This window comes from Camellia sinensis, chromosome 1 (genome assembly GCF_055761805.1).
Source record: "Camellia sinensis isolate YWXY chromosome 1, ASM5576180v1, whole genome shotgun sequence".
NCBI lineage: Eukaryota > Viridiplantae > Streptophyta > Magnoliopsida > Ericales > Theaceae > Camellia > Camellia sinensis.
The window spans coordinates 227,559,836-227,574,062 of NC_138961.1; the positions used below are offsets into that span (position 1 = coordinate 227,559,836).

The window sequence follows — 14,227 nt, forward strand, 5'->3', positions numbered from 1 at the left end:
CTTTGGAACGCGATAACAAACTTCGCGCCGAACAAATAGAATTTCTTTTATTTTCAACGTTCGTATTTGGTCTTGAAATGTTATGTGCTTAATTAAACGTATTATTTCAACTTACTGGCAAGTTTTGTGTTGCGTGGTGCAAATGTTTAAACATGCATTGACCGGCTCGAATTAAGAACAATTCTCAGTGAATATTTACTCGGCCAGTGAAGTGGTCCGAATGCATCTCTCACAAAGGCTCCGAATCTGGAGACTATTTTGGCTAATCGTGATATCCACGAAGGGCGCTCTGAATTCAGAGTCTTAATCGGCCTTTAGAGGCTTAATCAGCCCTAAGGTGTCATGCACCAAAAGGGGCTTCGAATCCGGAGACTTTAATTTGGCCAATCGTGATATTCACGAAGGTCGCTCCGAATCTGGAAACTTAATCGGCCCTAAGGTGTCATGCACCAAAAAGGGGCTCTGAATCTGGAGACTTTATTTTGGCCAATCGTGATAACCACGAAAGGCGCTCCGAATCCGGAGACTTAATCGGCCCTAAGGTGTTATGCACCAAAAGGGGCTCCGAATTCGAAGACTTTAATTTGGCCAATCGTGATATCCACGAAGGGCGCTCCGAATCCGGAGACTTAATCGGCCCTAAGGTGTCATGCACCAAAAGGGGCTCCGAATCCGGAGACTTTAATTTGGCCAATCGTGATATCCACGAAGGGCGCTTCGAATCCGGAGACTTAATCGACCCTAAGGTGTTATGCACCAAAAAGGGGCTCTGAATCCGGAGACTTTATTTTGGCCAATCGTGATATCCACGAAGGGCGCTCCGAATCCGGAGACTTAATCGGCCCTAAGGTGTCATGCACCAAAAGGGGCTCCGAATCCGGAGACTTTAATTTGGCCAATCGTGAGATCCACGAAGGGCGCTCCGAATCCGGAGACTTAATCGGCCCTAAGGTGTCATGCACCAAAAGGAGGTTCCAAATCTGGAGACTTTATTTTGGCCAATCGTGATATCCACGAAGGGCGCTCTGAATCCAGAGACTTAATTGGCCCTAAGGTGTCATGCACCAAAAGGGGCTCCGAATCCGGAGACTTTAATTTGGCCAATCGTGATACCCACGAAGGGCGCTCCGAATCCGGAGACTTAATCAGCCCTAAGGTGTCATCCACCAAAAGGGGGCTCCGAATCTGGAGACTTTATTTTGGGCAATCGTGATATCCACGAAGGGCGCTCCGAATCCGGAGACTTAATCGGCCCTAAGGTGTCATGCACCAAAAGGGGCTCCGAATCCGAAGACTTTAATTTGGCCAATCGTGATACCCACGAAGGGCGCTCCGAATCCGGAGATTTAATCGGCCCTAAGGTGTCATACACCAAAAGGGGGCTCCGAATCCGGAGACTTTATTTTGGCCTTAGAAGGCTTAATCGGCCCTTAAAGGCTTGGGAGCGAGCTTGAGAAAACGAGAAGCTTTGTATTGCAACGGTGGAATATGTACAAGTATCAAGCCCACAAGTCGGGTCAATGATAGAATTTACGTAAATGTGTTGAATTCCAAGGTTGTGGCAGGCTTCTTCCTGACATGTCTGAGAGCCTGTATGCCCCTATTCCTGCGATGGATTCTATCTGATAGGCGCCGTCCCAGTTTTGGACCCAATTTTTCATTAGCCGATCTTCGGTCTACTGGAAGTACCTTCTTTAGGACCAACTCTCCTGGCGTGTATTGGCGCAACTGAACTCGCTGATTATACGACTTGGCGAGCTGCTGCTGATACCGTGCCATGGATGCCAGGGCGCGGTCTCTTCGTTCTTCGGTTAGAATTAGATCCAGGGCAAGCATCATGTCGTTTCGGCCCGTATCAAAAACTTGCGATTTCAGAGTTGGGAGGCCGATTTCCAGGGGTAAGATTGCCTGGGTTCCAAAGCATAGAGCAAACGACGTTTCTCTAGTGGATCTCCTCGGCGTAGTACGATGAGCCCACAATACACTCGGCAATTCTTCGACCCATTTGCCTTTAGCTTTTTCCAGCCTCTTTTTGATGCCGTCCAAGATGGATTTGTTAGAGGCTTCGGCTTGACCATTGCTTTGGGGGTAGGCCGGTGTAGAGAAGGAAGACCGAATGCCATATTTGCTGCATAACTCTCGATATACGCCACAATTGAATTGGGTGCCATTGTCTGAGATGAGAGCTCTTGGAATGCCGAATCGTGTTATGATGTTTCTCCATACAAAGCGTTTAATGTCGGCATCTCGTATGTGTTAAAGCCTCCGCTTCGACCCATTTTGTGAAGTAATCTGTCGCGACGATTAAGAATCGCTTGTTCCCTAGGGCCCTCGGCAATGGTCCTACAATATCAAGTCCCCACTAAGCAAACGGCCAGGGACTGGTGATAGAGTTCAACCCTTCGGTAGACAGATGGGTTAATGGGGAGAACTTTTGGTACTGTTCGCATTTTTTTACATAACTCTCCGCGCCAGCTCTCATTGTCGGCCAATAATACCCCTGTGTTATAGCTCGATGGGCCAGGGAGTGTCCGCCAGAATGGGCACCACAACTACCTTCATCTATCTTTGTCAGAAGCTCCTCCACTTTGTCAGGGTGCACGCATTTCAAATATGGACCAAAGAGGGACTTTTTATAAAGCCCTCATTGTAGATCCAGATAGTATCGCAGGGCTTTATTTCATAGTTTGTGTGCTTCTTTTTTGTCCTCTAGGAGTTGTTCAGAAGAGAGGAATGCAGTAATGGGGTTCATCCAACTTGGTGCGGATTCTATAATGTTGACATGGATTTCCTCCGAAGGGCCAATACTCGGCTCCGGGATGAAACCTACTTCGATGGTCCGTTTGATCTCAGAATTGATGACGGAGGCTAGGCACGCCAAGGCATCCGCGTGTGTTCTGGTCACGTGTTATTTGGTTCAGTTCGTGATGGTCAAATTTTGCCAGCAAGGAATTGGCCGTTTTTATGTAGGCCGCCATACAGTCGTTTCTTGCCGCGTACTCCCCCTTTAGCTGACTGATTACCAATTTTGAATCACAAAACACAAACAGACGCCGAGCGCCGAGAAGCTGCGCATTCCGCAGATCGGCTAGAAGGGCTTCGTATTCGGTTTCGTTATTTGATGCTTCGAAGCCAAGCTTGACGGCCTGCTCAATTACTGTGCCGTCTGGAGACATGATTACAACTCCGGCGCCGCTGCCCCTTTGGTTAGACGATCCATCACAGTATAATTGCCAAATATCCCCGACATAAATTCTCCAGTTCAGCTTTGGTCGAACTTCGTCAGGTTTGAGGTTGGCAAGCTCGTCGGTGAATTCGGCAACAAAGTCGGCCAACACCTGCCCCTTGATTGCGGTTTTAGATAAAAACCGAATGTCGTATTGGCCGTGTTCAAGAGCCCATTTTGAAACACGTCCTGATGCTTCTGCACTCCGTAGTACTGATCGGAGGGGATAATCTGTTAGCACCCCAATGCTATGTCCCTGGAAGTAATGCATCAGTTTTCTTGCCGCCATGACTAGGGCTAAGATGAGTTTTTCTAGCGGAAGGTAGCATATTTCGGCGTCAACCATTGCCTTGCTCACATAATACACTGGCCATTGCTCTCCCTTCTCCTCTTTTAGCAGTACGGCGCTGACTGCCCTATTGAAAACTGCCAGATATAGAATGAACGGGTCACCAGCGGCGGGTGTTGTCAAGAGAGGTACTGAGCGGAGGTAGGTCTTGAGTCCGTTGAAAGCTGTTTCGCATTCGGTGGACCATTCAAAAGCCTTACCCTGCCGTAGTGTCTAAAAGAATTGTCGGCAGCGATCTGTAGACCGACTGATGAACCTGTTGAGTGCAGCGGTCATCCGCATCAACTTTTGGACTTCTTTTACTGAACGGGGGGAGCCGAGTTCCAAGATTGCTGTGACTTGCCTCGGGTTGGCTTCGATTCCTCGGTGATTGACGATGTAACCCAAGAATTTGCCAGAGCCGATTCCGAACGCACACTTGGAAGCGTTTAGTTTCATTCTATATTTGCGTAAGATGTTGAATGTCTTTTCTAGATCGGCTATATGATTCTGTTCTTCTTTAGACTTGACCACCATATCGTCGATGTATACTTCCATAGTATGGCCGAGTTGCTCTTTGAACATGGCGGTGACCAGTTTTTGGTAGGTTGCCCCCGCATTCTTCAGCCCAAAAGGCATAACTTTGTAGCAGTAGGTTCCTCTTGGGGTGAGGAATGCGGTTTTGTCCTGGTCATTTGGATGCATGGCGATTTGATGGTAGCCTCTGTAAGCATCGAGGAAGCTCATGCGTTGATAGCGTGTCGTCGCATCGACAAGCTGGTCGATTCTGGGTAGAGGAAAACAGTTTTTGGGGCAAGCTTTGTTCAGATCTGTGAAATCGATGCACACTCGCCAAGTCCTATTTTTCTTCTTCACTACCATTGTATTGGAGAGCCACGTAGGGTAAGTGACTTCTCTAATTGCCCCGGCGTCAAACAGTCTGTCTACCTCCTCAACAACGGTGGCAGTGTGCTCCGCGGTTGACCGTCGGCCTTTCTGAATGATCGGCTTACATTTGGGATCGGTATTCAGATAGTGCTGTGAAACTGACGGGTCTATTCCCGGCATTTCGTACGGAGTCCACGCAAAGGCGTCGAGGTTGTTGAGCAAGAAAGAGATCAACTGCTGCCTGTCAGCTTGATTCAGAGAAGTGTCGATCATGAAGAACTTTTCTGGGCTTTCATCGATGTCAACTTGGTCTAAACCTTCCGTGGCCTTCTCGTTTGGATGCCACACAATGTCATCAAGGATCTCCCAATTTGACACCTCAATGGAGTTTACTTGCAGTTCCTTTGGCGTTTTGGCGGCAAGGAGATAACATGCTTGTGCTGATTTCTGGGAGCCGCGGATTTGCTCAATGCCGTGTTCTGTTGGGAAACGTAGCAGTTGATGATAGGTGCCTGGGACGGCCTGCAAGGTATGCAACCACGATCGCCCCATGATGAGATTGTACGGCGATGGCAGCCTGACGACCAAGAATTCCACATCTACCGTTTTGGAACCTGCTTGAACGAGTAAGCTGATCTTTCCCAATGGGTACTCTAGATTGGCATTGAAGCCGAATAGTGGATAAGGAGCCGGAGTCAGGTCTGACTCGTTGAATCCGAGTTTGATGAAGGTTTTATAATACATAGCCTCCGAAGTACTGCCCTGGTCGATAAGAACACGTTCGACGGTGAACCGGTTTACGCGTAGCTCAACAACCAATGGATCGATGTGAGGGAGTGTTAAGCCGATCAAATCAGAGTTGTCAAAGGTGATACTTGGCGTTTCTCAGAGACGCTTTGCTGGCGTGAGTTGCTGTTGGGGGTCTGGATGTGATTGGATCGCATGCACGGCTGGGGCTGCTGGCAGGCTGTATATCATGTGAACGATGTCAAGCGGAAATGCATCCTTCGGAAGAGCAGGTGTTTTGGTCACACTCCTCCGGACGCATTGTTAGAGACGTTCGTCCTTTGCCAACTCCTCAAGATGATCTGTTGAGGCATAGCGGCCGTCAGTTTCTTGCTGTCGGGCTCGAGATCGTCGATCATCTGCCCTCGGGGGTCGCTCAGAAGCCTGGCGCACTGTTTGTTTGGATTTTGCTATTTTTGAAGCCAGATCGCGACGAAGGCGTTCGTTCTCAACGATGATGTTGTCCAACCTCTATTTGGTTTGCCTAGCTTGTGCCATGGTCGCTTGTATTGTCTTTTGGGGTTTGAAGATGAGCAGAGGTCCAAGGCAAGTCTTGCTGCGATGGCTTTTGGTCCAAGCGAGTTTGCTGGAGTGAGGTCATCTCTCTGTGTGATCTTGTCAGTGGCTATCGGAGGATTTTCAGTCACGCTTGCCATGGATGTATTTGAGTATTCCCACAGATGGTGCCAATTGTGGAGAAGTGGTTTGGAAATACTTTTCAGATCCTGGGAGACGCTGGTGATTCTCAGCTAGTCACCTGAAAAGATAAAAACACTTCGGTCGGGGGTGCCGGAATTAGCACTCTGACGGACAAGTCAGTTCAGACACTCAGGATAGCTTGTTTACTAAGTTAAGTGAAGTGATTCTTACATACCTTTCTAAATATGTGGTTCTTGTATTTATACTTGCTTTTTGGGCCTCGAGGCCTGAGCCTACTTTTATCCCATTCCTCTTTTATTTATTCGGAGCTACTGATCTCCGGCTATTCGACCTTCCTAACGTATTCGGCATCCTAGTCACGCAATATGGAGCCGAATAATATCTGATTTCTGGGGTACGCACCTTCCGACTCTTCTATTTATTCGGCTCCCACAAGTCTCATATTGTCCAACCAAAATCTAGCTCAAATTTTGTCATAATGGAATACTGATCAAATCTAATTTCAAGGTTCCAAAAGAAGAACAAATATCAACTGAGCAGGAGCTACCAATGGAATGAGATTTCATCCAAAGTGCTACCCTTACTTGCATGACTAAATTGAAATCATTTAGCCCTAAATCTTAAACTTGAGGTTGCTTTCACTTACATTTTGGTCAAAAAGTTGCTCAAATAAAAACTAGAATGAATATGAATAGTTTGATAGCATTGCGCCACAAATGATGATATGTGCCAATTGGGGCTAGTGTCAACCACATACATGAAAATACTATTTTGTACACAATCTAGAATGATGTACTGATATCCTAAAGACTAGAGCAAAGCTTGTTATAGACAAAAAGAGCACCATGAAATAGAAGATGAAATTGAAGATCTATACACAACTCATCGTATTCTTAACTCATCCTTCACCCTATCTCGATACTAGAAACTTATCCTATGCTTAAGTAACATCCAACTCTTGTCCATATTTGGTCATCTACAAAGCCAATGTTATGTGAAATTCCTTTGTTATTATGTACACTAATATTCAATAGGTAAGTGGTCCAATCCCATTTATGAATGCACATTGAAAACATATACTAAAATGGAATTGGGCTGGGTGCTATCATAGCCCCTTTCTGTGACAGCAAAAGGCCCACTGTTTAGGTAGTTGCTTTGTTAAAATAAAAAAATAAAAAAAATTAGAAAGTTGGAAACAAGTGTTGCTACAACCTAACCAAATATCAATATTTAGCTGTAAAAGTGAAACTATATCGATTCACATTCAAAAAATAGAAAAAAGCAATCCTCCCCTGTGAAAAAGTGTTGATTGGTTGAATGGATTAGACGGGAAAAAATTGAATGAAAATCACATCTAGTTTTTTTGTTTTTTTTAAAAAAAAAAATAAATCAAACTCATTTAATTTCTTTAATAGATGTGATTTCATCGTTTTATGTAATATGTGTTGTGACACGTTCACAGTAGTAAAATAAAAAACTAAGAATACAATAAGTGAATCCTTGAACAACCACAAAATTAATATAAAAAGTGTTAAAATTCTCTAAATAAATTTAAAATGCCTTAACAAATAGTCAAAGATTATATTAACCGATAACCTATAACCTTGGCAATTGTAAATCAAAGTTTAAATTAAAATCGCGCTATACATAAAATTAATAGAGAGTTATGGGCATGAAATGAATGTCAAATAACATATAAGGATACTCATGTCATGTCTTTAATTTTTTTAATTGTCTACCTTATTTGTCATGCTTACTCGCCATGGATATATGCAAAATAAACAATTCGATTATATCACTATATATCGAATCAAAATGTGATCTACACATTTAAATAAATGATTGTACTTCTAATCTAGACAACAATTGAATCAAGTATTCCCAACCTAAGCACCAAAGGCATGTTTCTAATTTCGTCAGTTTAGTGTCAAGTACATAGATTGGAACCTGGATTGGAAACTTGGATTGAAGCAAAAATAAATATCAATTAAAGCAATGGCATGGCATGGCATGGCATCATACAAGTCAAAACCTACAAGCAAAAATTTTAAGCAAAATTACAAGCAAAAAAAACAAAACTCTGTTCGTATATAAAAAGCAGTACTTCTATGAATTTAAATGTTAATTTTAAACTCTTATATGACCAATTTCAAACTGTTTACGAATTCCTCATAGGGAAGAGAAGAGAAGAGGTTGGTGTATTCGCATGTTTTGCCATCCACTATTTTGGGGTTTTTTTTTTTTTTTTTTATATTTTCTTTGGTGTGGTGGTTTACACATGACCATTTTCTACAACTATATAACACAATTCAACTTTAATTCGAAAATATAGACAATATAATTATGCACCATTAAATGAAAGAAGAAAAAGAAAGTAACATAAATATATAAAGTAAAAATTACATTAATGAATTTTTAATGTAAAATTAAAAAAGAAGCCACTAGAATTGTCAAATTGAGAAATAAATAAATAAAAGAAGCTATAAAATATATTTAATAGCTTGAAAATAAAACAAAAGAAAGCTATAAAATCTATTCATCAAGTCTGTAGAATAGAGCAAGGTAGGTGCAGCCTCATGTTCCTTATCTATACTTCTCAACATTGAACATAAATTCAGACTAAAGCATACCACACTATAAGCAGAATTTTAGAGGTTTGTACTCATGATTTGCTACTTTTAAGCATGAATCTTATCTAAATTCATTCTGAAAAGTGTGACCTTCAACCATTATTGTAGTATTGATATTGAAATGTTTTATACAAATGAATATCCTATGCTATCTATGTTTGGAAACGTATATAAATGACATCCTCAGTTAGTCCCATGTACTAGGGGACAACAAACTTACTAATAGTATATGATTGAGATCTTCTTTGCCGCATGTGTGTGTAGTATTGGGTTGTTATGCCCATCATTTATTCAATATCATAGTGATATAGTTGTATAGTAGAGTAGGTTATATACATAAAAACAGAGTTCTAGCCATGGCTACATCCTTTTGTAATTGTATTAAAAAAAAAAATTAAGAATGAAATTCTAAAGCCAACAATATTTTCATGAAAACCATGAAGAGTGTGACACCTCTCATGCCATCTGACAACCAAACTAAACAACCATGGCTTGAAGCAACCCAATTAGAGGCATAACCACAACAAAACAATCATGGTCTAAAGCAACCCAAAGAGGCACAACCTCCACCAATGTGAAACATGATTAGAAAATACACTATGGTGGTATTTTAAGATTTCATTTTCCTGGTGTTCTCAATGTTAGTATTGATACATATCTTTGCTAATATTATAATAAAAAAAATGGCAACAAAATTATTATATATACATGGATTTTAATTAAGAATAATCTCTCTTTATCTCATTTCTTTCTACTATCATTATACTATTTAGCTTCTAAATTGAAAATTCAAATTATTCTACTCAATTTTAGATGAATTCAGGCACATTCTTAAGTTGAAAAAAATTACAAGTAATCTCAATTTTTAAGTTCAATAAGTTGAAAAAAATCAAATAATCTATAATATAGTGTTGTAACATACACCATCAATTGACCTTTCTTTAATCAAATAATCGAACTAAACCTAAAGATTTATTTACAAAAAATAAAAATAAAAATTCAAACCTATTAAGAAATGAATTGAACAAATACAAATTCTATTAAGAGAGTGGAATTGAACAAATACAAATTCTATTATGTATTAAAATTAAGTTAATTTTTTTTTATACATACCTTATTCCCCACTCCATCCTTGCGTGTGAGAGATTTTTGCCCGTAATTCTTATTTTACAACTACTATATTAAAGAGCACAAATCCGTCAGGAAATAGCTTTTCAAACTTTGGAAAGCATAATGGTTCACACAAAGACAATAAGAGGAAAAGTCATGGCCTGACAGTGTAAAGAAATTTTTTTCCCTTTTTTTCTAAACTCAAAGAAATCAAGATTTCAAAAAGCAAATGACAGTGTAAAGAAACCCAATAATGGAGGTGGAAGTATGAATAACAGTCATAAAGCAACTCAGCTACGTCAAATCCAATGCCTAACATGAAAGGAAAACAACATTAGGGAAACGACGAAAAATGAAGCAAAACCCAGATCAAACTGAGAAGAAAAAAAAAAACCCAGGTTCGAATGTTTGATTTTTTGTAAGAAAAACCCAATTACAGATACAATTCACATATACGATTAACATAAACAACTCCAAAACAGAGGGAGGCTAAGAGGAGATGGAAAAAGAAAAACTTAGATTGGGATTTCTGCAATAGAAGAAGGAAGCAATTTTGTGCATCATGTTTGATTTTCTGTATTTGGTTTTTGTCCTCATTCGTTCATGGTGGGCATTAGACAAAACAACAAATCAAAAAATTCAAGAACAGAGCCTTTTAGTTACCTAATTGCAGACTTTTCACGAGATTGGAGGGTATTCTGATCGATGTCCCAATACCGATTTGATGCCCTCTTGTGCAAAGGTGGCGCTGGGCCGCAGTGGCGCTTGCGAAGGTGGAGCTTCCGCCCGTCGTCTCTCACTCTTGCTCTCCCTCTTCTATATGCCTTTTGAGGTAGAGGGAGAGAGAGAGAAGAAGAAGAAGACGAAGAAGAGAAGAAGAGCATACCAGTGTTGTGTGGTTTCTGATGGAGTGAGAAAATGAGATGGTGAAGTGATGGTCAATTGTTTCTTTATTCACCAAAAAGTTCAATAAACTATTTTTGGCAATGAAAAATTAGGAAAAGACAAATAATTTATTAACGATCAAATTAATTCGGTTGTCAAAAATACCAGACTATGGCTCTATTTAGTAGGGCTTATTTTCAGTTTATTTTAACTTTTAGCTTAATTTAAGTTATTTTAATGTGTTTGGTTCAGCTTAACAATACAGCTTATAGCTTTTTATAAGTTAAAAATCAACTTATTCTTTGAGTGGTGGAGGAGAAGCTTAATTTATAAGTCAAAAATCAACTTATGTTCACAGCTATAAGTTATAAACTGTTAGACTATAAGTTATAATCACTTTCCTACAACTCTATCAAATGAGGCCAATGTTTGTTGCCAAACAAATACAATTGGCGAGTAAAATTTCCATTGCCATAAATTAATTTGGTTGGTGAAAATTTTTTAGTGCTCTCGCACAGAATTTTCACTTGGCGCCAAACTCAATAGCGATCAGAAATTTAGGTTGCGTTTGGTAGAGTTTTCTAAATATGATTTGAGAATAGAGTTGTATTTTGAGTTTGTGAGTTTTGAAATTATGATTTGAGTGTGAAAAATTTGTTTGGTGAATGAGTTTTGAATTGAGTGAGAAATTTTTGATGTGATATATGATATTTGATATAAAAACTTACAACTCATAATCAAACACACAACTCAAAATTCTATTAAAGCTCATAAAGAATGTTAAAAAATTCAAAAAATATTTTTTTATTGAATATATAAAAATTAACATGGGTCAATTGCAAAAATAAAAAATAAAAAAAAAATTGCACTCTTCCTATCAATCGGTGTGACGTCCGGTTAGTCCAAATTTTCTCACCTTCGACCGCATTCGCGGAATTAATTTTTGAAAATCGTAAACAAATACTATATTCAAATCAAGCTCTGGAACTAACGTTTCGGAGCTCTACCAAACATAGCCTTAAATTTCTCGCCAAAAGTTTAGTTTTTAGAGACCATAAATATTCTGTCACCAATTATGTAACTTTGGCAACTAAATTTTTGCTTTGTTGCTAAAAAATGTCACCAAAAAAACTTTTTGTTGTAGTGCACGTCATACAACCATCACATATTTCTAATGTTGAAGTTTACATCATAAAATGCAGAACATTAAAATATGCTAATTCATAACAATAATAACTTCAGTGAATGTGAACGTTCACATTCACCAAAACACCCACCCAATAAGCATACACACACTATCCACATAACCATATATACCATAAACATGAAATAACCATTGATATGTGAACATTCACATCTTGGAAAAAATATAGCTATATTCATATTTTGCATTGCTAATCCCAAACTAAAAACTTTATGGCCATCATTATAGATTAGACAAGTTCAAATTCACACCACCAAATATAAGGGCAATATATATGTAAACATTTCCCTACAATGATATAATCAATAATATGTGAACATTCACATTGTTTACGCAATGTGAACATTGACAATATCCAGAAAAACAGAGTCCTATATGAATACATTACAAAACAAAAATCATAACCGCACTTAACAAAAATATATTTGCATTTCCACCCATTCCAGAAAACGAAGTTGAAAGCAAAAAATAGAGCACTCAATGCTCTATATAAATCCAAACATAAATGAAAATGCATCCATAAACAAAATAATACTAACATTGAGACCAAATTATCTACTCGTTCTCTCTCTTTGATCTCTGACTTCACAAAATTATGTCAAAAAAATATAGCACAAACAAACAACACTATGTAGTCTTGATTTGTCATCTTTCTCTAACACCAATGAAACCCTAGCACAATGAAGCAACACCACAACGAGAGTGAAACTGAATCACAATCAAAAGCGTGAATCATAATAACTGCCAAAACAGAAGGATAGTAAAAAAGGAAGCTTGTATATCATTTTTGTTTGTGATACATATTAACAATAAATATAAGGATATAATAATCCAACAAATAATGTAAATCAGGAAAAAAAGATCTCATGGAATAAAAGTATAAATACATCAGACTAACTAGGTTATGAATTTCTGTTATAAACTTAGTTAGAATACTCCTAAATGAGATTTATCAATAAAAATCTCTTTGTTTATAGATTAGTGTTATGGTATTACTTAATTGGAAATTTTCCTTTAATCCAGGGTAATTGTTTAGTAAGTCTGGAGTATACATACGTGTTATTTCATAGTATTATAATTGGTAAAAATATTAAATAAGTGAGATATTATGTTAAGTGATTGAAAGATATAAAAAGATATAATAAATAATAATTAATTAAGAATACAAATACATGATACTCCAAAAATATTCGGTAAGTTCCCCCAAACGTTTTCCTATATGGAACTAAACAAACATGCTCCATATGGAGTATTTGCATATAACTGCAGGCTATAATTAAATGATGAATTGCCTGCCTATTATTGCCAACCTTTAGCAGATGAAAACAAGCTTGGCCATGCAAATGGATGGTGATGTAAATGACTTATTCTTCACATGGTTGTAAGGGAAAGGGACCATCTCAATTTACTAGGCACTACTACTATCTTATCAAATGAAAACTTTTATTGCATGGGATGTAGTAGCCATTTTTCTCTCTTTTTAATATTAGGGTTGGATCAAATTACACTAACCACTTATGATATATTGAAAAATATATATCCTGTTTGTTTTTAAATTATGTTGACCTTCTCTTTAGTATTCATCTAGTGGAACTAAATCCTCTCTGTTACATGACTAATACAAAAATCTTTATTTTAATATGATTGTCAATTTCAAAATAATAAGCTATCCAAAAAAGATAAGCACACCAAATAAATTACTAAATGAATTATGAATTATTAATAAGACACGAGTGTGAGCTCCACATGTGTATAAATTTTATATTGATATATTTTGTGATATATTTTGTTAATAATTCACTAAAGTAGAATTGGGGGTTCAATGCTAAATACCATATCAGATGGTGTACTATATTAGTATTTTTTTAAAGTAGATTAAAGGCTAAATTTTAATCACTACACACAAATCTTATTATATGAGGAAAATGAGATTTTTATTGAGAAGGCTTGTGAGAGTATCAAAATCTGGTACTAATTTTCTTAATTTTTTTTTAAAAAATTTTAAACAATTAAAAAAATCTCTATTGGCTAGCTTTCATTTAACCATATAAAAATAAAACTCTAATTAGCTTATGATTTATTTGATAATCCCACATCGAGAAAAGAAGGAAAAAGTGAGTTGTTTCACTTATATAAAATGAATCTTAACCTCCCATTAATGTTGTCACTACAAGAAATTTCACTTTTGGTGACTAAATTTTTAGCCGCCAAAAGTACGATTTTAGTCGCCGGATAGGTCGCGAGAAGGTTGTCGGGAAAGATATTGGTAACTGAAAAATATTTAGTCACCAAAAGTCTTATAAATGGCGACTGGTATTTTTAGTCGCCAAAAATAATATTTTAGTCGCCAAAAATCTTATTTTCCGCTACTAAAACTTTGGTCGCCAAAACTTGAAGTATCTAGGGCGACCAAAGTTTTAGTCGCCAAAGGGTTTTTTTTTTCATCTTATTTATTTTATTTTATTTTATTTTTTTTAGCTACTAAATATTTAGTAGCCAAAAGTTTTTCT

At 38.1% G+C, this 14,227-nt stretch overlaps 1 protein-coding gene across 1 annotated transcript in view; it reads right to left on the reverse strand.

The window, feature by feature from the left end:
- Positions 1–10,537, reverse strand: part of PMI2 (PLASTID MOVEMENT IMPAIRED protein (DUF827)) — a 42,956-nt gene extending 32,419 nt beyond the window's left edge. The window contains exon 1 of the mRNA XM_082897172.1: positions 10,292–10,537. The gene's annotated coding sequence lies outside the window, so the exon portion shown is untranslated. The remainder of the gene's footprint in view (positions 1–10,291) is intronic.
- Between the last annotated feature and the right edge of the window lie 3,690 nt (positions 10,538–14,227).